Genomic DNA, 6,910 nt, shown 5'->3' with positions numbered 1-6,910 from the left:
AAAGATGAACTTGAATTATTGTTGACGTGTGGAAAAAAAAAGGTGCTTTGTAAGAATGGGTGGTGGTGAGACAGAGCAATGAAAGGGTAGAAATGATTAAACTATAATATAAACTGTTAATAAATTTAAAAAGAATAATAAAGTTTTCTTTTTTCCCCAAGAACATAACCAATCTTCAGGAATGAAATAAAGCAATGGCAAGTCATCTATTCTGGGTAAGTCTAAAATGTTTTAGGAGTAGACAATTTATAGAAAATCTATGAAGTGAAAACAGGCTTCATAAGGTACAATTCACTAATAGGTCAAAAAGGCTTCTTCCTGACATAAATACCTGAAAAAGTTTCCCAAAATTGTATAAACAGTGCCATGCAATGTTACAAGAAATGCTTTTACTAACATCTCCAACACACCATGATGAAAATTTCTTTGTCACCTGAAGCTATGAGTATGTGAAATACCCAAAGAGTGAAGCTGACTTAATACAATTCTTAAGTGCGGCTGGTGGAAGATGTAGTATGTTTCTAGTACAGAGATTCGGGCTTCCTTAAGTTTAATTCATGAATAGACTTCAGGGTTCTCAGAGAAAAGAAAGATTCTAAGTCCGTTCAGCTACTTCAGCATTTCCTCAATCAAGTTTGCCTGCTGAGAAGTTATGCACAAAGTTGCTGAGGGCTTTGCCTTTGCATACTTAGGTTTCATTCCTACTCCTTTACTTAATGGCTCAGTGATCATAAACAAATTGGTGGCTCTTTCTTTCCCTTAATTTTCTCAGGTTTAAAATTGAATTTAATGATTACTTTAGGGGGTTTATATTTTAGTTTCCTTTGAGGAATATACCACTTGACTGCCTGCTACCTTTGTTCATAGACTTTTCCACTGGAACTGGTTTCAATTTTTTGGGACTACGCTTCTCAACTCTAATCTAATCTCTCATTATATACATAATGTCCCCAAATACTTCTAGAATTAGCCAATAAAATGTTGTAAAATCAAATTTTATGAATGCACGAAGCATAGATTTTCTTTTGAAAATTCTCAATGCATCTGGATAAATGAAAAATGCATTCCATGATTAGCAGCTTCTACACTGCAACTTCTAGCTTGGTGTGTTTACCCTGGAATAACTGCAGAAGACAAGAAACTAACTAGAAAGAGGCCACTGGTTGTTGTGGCATGCAGGGAAGAAAAGTTCTTAAGGGAGGAGATATAATAGAAAATAGGCAATATGAAAACAAGAGAGGGTGAATAACTGCAGTGGAAAAATTTAAGCAGTGAGATGGGTGGAGGGGTGGGAGAGATGAAAGAATATGTTAGAGGAATACCTACTATCTTGTAGTGGTTTAAACAAAGTCCCAGTGCCAAGTGTGGGATACTTCTTTATGAGTTATTGGTCTGGGAGATCCCAAAACCCCTAAACAGTATCATTAGAATTTTTATAAACTTTTGCATAATAAGAATTAAGATATTTAAAAAATATATCAAGAATCTTATATATTAACTAACTCATATGTGGATTTAAAAATAAGATCAAAAGACTACTTGATACATAGATTCTAGATCCCCCATTTAAGAGGTGTGTTTCAGCAATCACATTTTACCTCTTATTTTTTATGCTTTCTATTTTATAAAATGTTTTTATACTGCAATGAAATAAAAAGATAGATATCCACAATATGTAAGAAAAAGAACCTACTTGTTAATATGAGATCAATGGAAACAGCTTCACGGGTAGGATTTTTGAAATGTATCATGACAGATGCCTGAAGACCAAGGACTGTGGTTATTCTTTGTGCATCTATAGGCTTGGGGAATAGCCCTACTCCAAAGAGGTGGAATTTCCATTCGTTAAACTGTTTAAAAGAAAAAGGAGTAAGATTAACATATTTGAACATATACTTGATTTTCAGGATTTATAAAACGTTTGTTTTCTCCAATGAATTTTGTAGAGAGTCACATTATGACATTTTCTAACAAGAACATAAAGTACTTTGAGCATTTCCCCTGTGTAGTCAGATACCATCACATTCCTTACTCCCCTTCCCTATCACTGTTCCTCTTTATTTCTCAAGAGTTTTGATTTGACTTTGATATTATATCTACATATATATATTATTTATATGAAATCTAGAAACTACAAATAAGTGAAAACCTACAATATTTGCTATTCTGAGACAAACTGATTCCACTCAATAGTATTATTTCTAGTTGTGTCCTGAAAATAATGTACTTCATTTTTGTGGCTGAAAAAAGTATCCAGTCTTGTGCTGGGTAGTATTATGCCAACTTGATACAAGCTGGATTCATCTGAGAGGAGGGAAGATCAAATGAGAAAATGGCTCTGTAAGATGAGGCTTATAGGCCAACCTACTGGGCATTTTCTTAACTAGTGATTATTCTGGGAGGACCCAGTCCATTATGAGTGGTACCATTTCTGGGCAGGTGGTGGTCCAGGGTTCTATAAGAAAGCAGGGAGAGCAGTTCATGAGAAGCAAATCAGTAGCCAGCACTCCTGCCTGGCCTCTGAAAGAGCTCCTGTTTCCAGTTCCCTGCCTGGTTTTTGTTCCTGTCTTGACTTCTTCCAATATGAACAATGATGTGAAGCTTAAGTCAAATAAACCCGTTTCTCCCCAAGTTGCTTGGGTCATGGTGTTTCATCAGGATAAGGGAAACCTTACCGAAAACAATTCCCGTTTTGTGACACCTAGATTCCATAGCTATAGTGAATTGTGAACTGATGCAGCAATAAACATTTATGTGTATCTCTGTGATATGCTGACTTGGAGTCCTTCAGGTAAACAGCCAGGTGTGCAATATAACTGGATTATACAGAAAACCTATTTTTAGTGCTGTTGGGATCCATCATACTGATTTCCATAGTGGTTGAACTAGTTTTTGGTTTCACCAGTAGTGCACAAGGGATCCCTTTTGTTGGCACCTTGACCACCACTGCTTGTTTTTTTTTTTCTTTTCTTTAGTGGCTGTTATTTTGACTGGACATTTCAATAAAGTCTTAATCTTATTCTATTACAAGTACACATACACAGAGATAGAGAAACAACATACAACATTTGGAAGGTAAGGGAAATGATTTGGTATTACGTGAAAGAGTACTGTATACATTGTTTGAAGTGGATTTTTATAAACCCACAAAGGAACCACTAATTTAAAAATCTGTTTGTGGCACAGAGAGGGGAGGGAGTTGGAGATGACTGATGCTTGGTTAATCAGCGATTTGCAACTTGATGGAGTCAGCAATAGATTTCTTTTTTTTTTTATTAAGAAAAGAAGAAAAAAAAACATAAACAAAAAACAAGTTTCCACCTCCTCAGAGCCTCCCATTTCCCTCCCCCTCCTCCCACCCTTCTCCCCCTCCTCCCACCCTTCTCCCCCTCCCCCCACTCCTCTCCCCCTCCCTCTCCAGTCCACAGAGCAGTCCAGGTTCCCTGCCCTGTGGTAAGTCCTAGGTCCTCCCCCCTCCGTCCATATCTAGGAAGGTGAACATCCAAACTGGCTAGGCTTCCACAAAGCCAGCACATTAAGTAGGATCAAAACCCCGTGCCATTGTCCTTGGCGTCTCATCAGCCCTCATTGTTCGCCATGTTCAGAGAGACCGGTTTTATCCCATGCTTTTTCGGTCACAGTCCAGCTGGCCTTGGTGAGCTCCCAGTAGATCAGCTCCACTGTCTCAGTGGGTGGGTGCACGCCTCGTGGTCCCGACTTCTTTGCTCATGTTCTCCCTCCTTCTGCTCCTCATTGGGACCTTGGGAGTTCAGTCCAGTGCTCATGTAGAGAACTCAAGAAACTAGACTTTAAAATGCTAATTAACCCAATTAAAAAATGGGGCACTGAACTGAACAGAGAATTCTCAGCAGAGGAAGTTCAAATGGCCAAAAGACACTTAAGGTCATGCTCAACTTCCTTAGCAATCAGGGAAATGCAAATCAAAACAACTTTGAGATATCATCTTACACCTGTCAGAATGGCTAAAGTCAAAAACACCAAGGATAACCTTTGCTGGAGAGGCTGTGGAGGAACGGGTACCCTCATCCATTGCTGGTGGGAATGCAATCTTGTGCAACCACTGTGGAAGTCAGTGTTTCGGTTTCTCAGGAAATTCGGGATCAACTTACCCCTGGACCCAGCAATACCACTCCTGGGAATATACCCAAGAGATGCTATTTCATATGACAAAAGCATTTGTTCAACTATGTTCATAGCAGTATTATTTGTAATAGCCAGAACCTGGAAACAACCTAGATGCCCTTCAATGGAAGAATGGATGAAGAAAGTATGGAATATATACACGCTAGAGTACTACGCTGCGGTAAAAAACAATGACTTCTCGAATTTTGCATGCAAATGGATGGAAATAGAAAACACTATCCTGAGTGAGGTGTCCCAGACCCAAAAAGATGAACATGGGATGTACTCGCTCATAATTGGTTTCTCGCCATAAATAAGGGCCACGGAGTCTACAATAGGTGAACCTAAAGAAGCTAAGTAAGAAGGTGAACCCAAGGAAATACATATAGTTATCCTCTTGGCTAAGGGAAGTAGACCAAATTGCCGGGGAGAAAATTAGGATCTTGGGGGTGGGGTGGGATGGGGGTAAGGGGAGATGGGGAGAGAAAAGGTAGAAGGGAAGGAGGGGGGACTGGGGAATCAGGAGAATTGGGATAAAGGAAAGGTGGATAGGGGAGCAGGGAACCACAATTCTTAGTTAAGGGAGCCACTTTAGGGTGGGCAAGAGATTTGACCCTAGAGGGGCTCCCAAGTGCCCAAGATGAGGTTCCCAGTTAGTTCCTTGGGCAGCTGAGGATTGGGAACCTGAAATGACCCTATCCTAGAGCAATACTGACGAATATCTTGCATATCATCATAGAACCTTCATCTGGTGATGGATAGAGATAGAGACACAGCATGAGATTTCTTGTGGTGATATTTTGTTAGTTATCTAACAAATAAAGTTTGCCTGAAGATCACAGTCTGGATCTAACCACGTTAGCCATAGAGGGCAGGCAATGATGGCATACACCATTAATCCCAGCTCCTTGGAGGCAGATACAGACAGATCTGTGTGAGTTCAAGGCTATCCTGGACTACAAGAGGTTTAACCAGCGAAACAGAGCCAGGCAGCAATGGCTCACACCTTTAATCCCAGTACTTGGGCGTCACACACCTTTAATCATAGCAGCAGGGAGGTGGAGACAGGGAGACAGCTGCCTGAGCAGAGAGAAGAATATAAAGCAGCAGGAGACAGGCACTCAGGATATTTAGTCTGAGGATTTCTAGAGACAGGATCGCCCATTTGGTCTACTGATTCCTAGAGACAAATTCGCCCATTCGGTCTGAGGATGCAGTAGAGGTAAAAACTAGTGACTGGCTGCTCTGCTTCCCTGATTTGTCAGCATTAACCCCTATAACTGACTTTGGGTTTTAATTATTAAGACCAATTTGAACTCATGCTACAATTGCTAACACCTGAGAAGAACTACTAAACAGCATAACCCAGAGGCGAAGTCAAAGACAAAAGCAGGACAGCCTTACTGAGTAACCAAGATTATGATCTGTACCAATGATGTTCTCAGTAGTAGCAAGTTACTGTGGTGATTTACAGGCAGAATGGAGACATGCATTATTAGCAAATACATCAAAAAGTGGTTAAAGCAGTATTAGAAATTCAAAGTTGTGGAAGTCAAGGAAAACAGGACCTATCCACTCTTTGCAAAGTATCTGTCAAGCATTCTAAGATAACCTGCAACATACCTTTATTTATAATCCTCCCGAAGTATTAAAGACCTTGAAAATTTACTGTTGACAACAGCTAGCTATTGTGAAACAGTAATCAAGGGTGTGGGAAAGAGTAGCAAGATGCTGCAGCATACTGACTATAGAATGAGATGTGTGTTGCAAGATGGAAGAGGCTTCACCAGTAACTTTAAGGTTTTTGACAAGCACATGAATTGGATCTTCTGTGACTATAGCAATCAGAAAGATCAATCCAAAAAAAGGCAAAAAAGCTAGAGAGTGAAAGGAAAAGTCTTTGGTCTGGTCTTGTGATATGGGGAGAACTTGGTATCTATGACCATGGAGGGTCATCTCTTGCTCATGTACCACTAGCTGATGTGGTGCTGCAGGTGGTCCTGGTGTTGGGAGGGCAGATGGCATGAATATCAGCTGCTAAACCTATTTCCTAAGCTACTGGTGGATTAGCGGGCCCTGTCAAAGGAGTAGTGGTACATTCCAGCAAGTCATTACTCCACACAGAAGAAGCAAAGTAGCAGCTGCTGTGCTTCCTGTCACTGCTAGCATTGCTGGAGCCCAACAAGTCCCCAGCAGGATAGGAAACTCTACCTCTGCCTGCACATCCAAGAACTTAGGCTCCTCTACCTGGTAAGAGACCACCCATAGGCCACCGATTGACCTACCTCCTGCTTGAGGAACTTCTATAGGCATGCTCTATCTAGAAATGAAAACCCCTTCACCATGAATTAGAGTCTCACCATGACTAGAAATGAATCTGCCAGCCTTTTAGTGTTTCACCCGTGTTTTTTCTCTGTGACGCATTTTGTGAAACTGTGTACCCTGGGAGCTGTTATAACTCTCTTGCCATGTTAATTATAGCCAATGGAGACATAGAATAATTGAAATGATTTGTAAATAATCGCTTTATCCCACCCACCAACTCTAGCAGGCATTCCTTGAGAACCCACAGGCCACTAAGGCCAGCAAAGCAGATAGTCCAATTGCATATCTCCATCTCTCCCCTTTCTTCCATATCTAATCTCAGAGTCTCATTCTAAGTTCTGCAAGGAATACTTGTAGTAGCTTCTCCTCACTCACTACTGCAATTCCTAGGGGACTAAGTAGATCCTAGCGGATCCCCCTGCTTTCATCCCTCTCATAGATA

At 40.6% G+C, this 6,910-nt stretch overlaps 1 pseudogene; it reads left to right on the top strand.

Moving 5' to 3' along the window:
- The first annotated feature begins 5,859 nt into the window (after positions 1–5,859).
- LOC121445553 lies at positions 5,860–6,490 on the top strand (annotated as a pseudogene).
- Positions 6,491–6,910: the final 420 nt, after the last annotated feature.

The sequence above is a fragment of the Microtus oregoni genome, unplaced genomic scaffold, assembly GCF_018167655.1.
Source record: "Microtus oregoni isolate MIOR12 unplaced genomic scaffold, Mior012 000204F_ref0000391, whole genome shotgun sequence".
Classification (NCBI taxonomy): domain Eukaryota; kingdom Metazoa; phylum Chordata; class Mammalia; order Rodentia; family Cricetidae; genus Microtus; species Microtus oregoni.
Note: the sequence above shows the minus strand (reverse complement) of the source record. Positions and strands in the feature narration are given on the sequence as shown.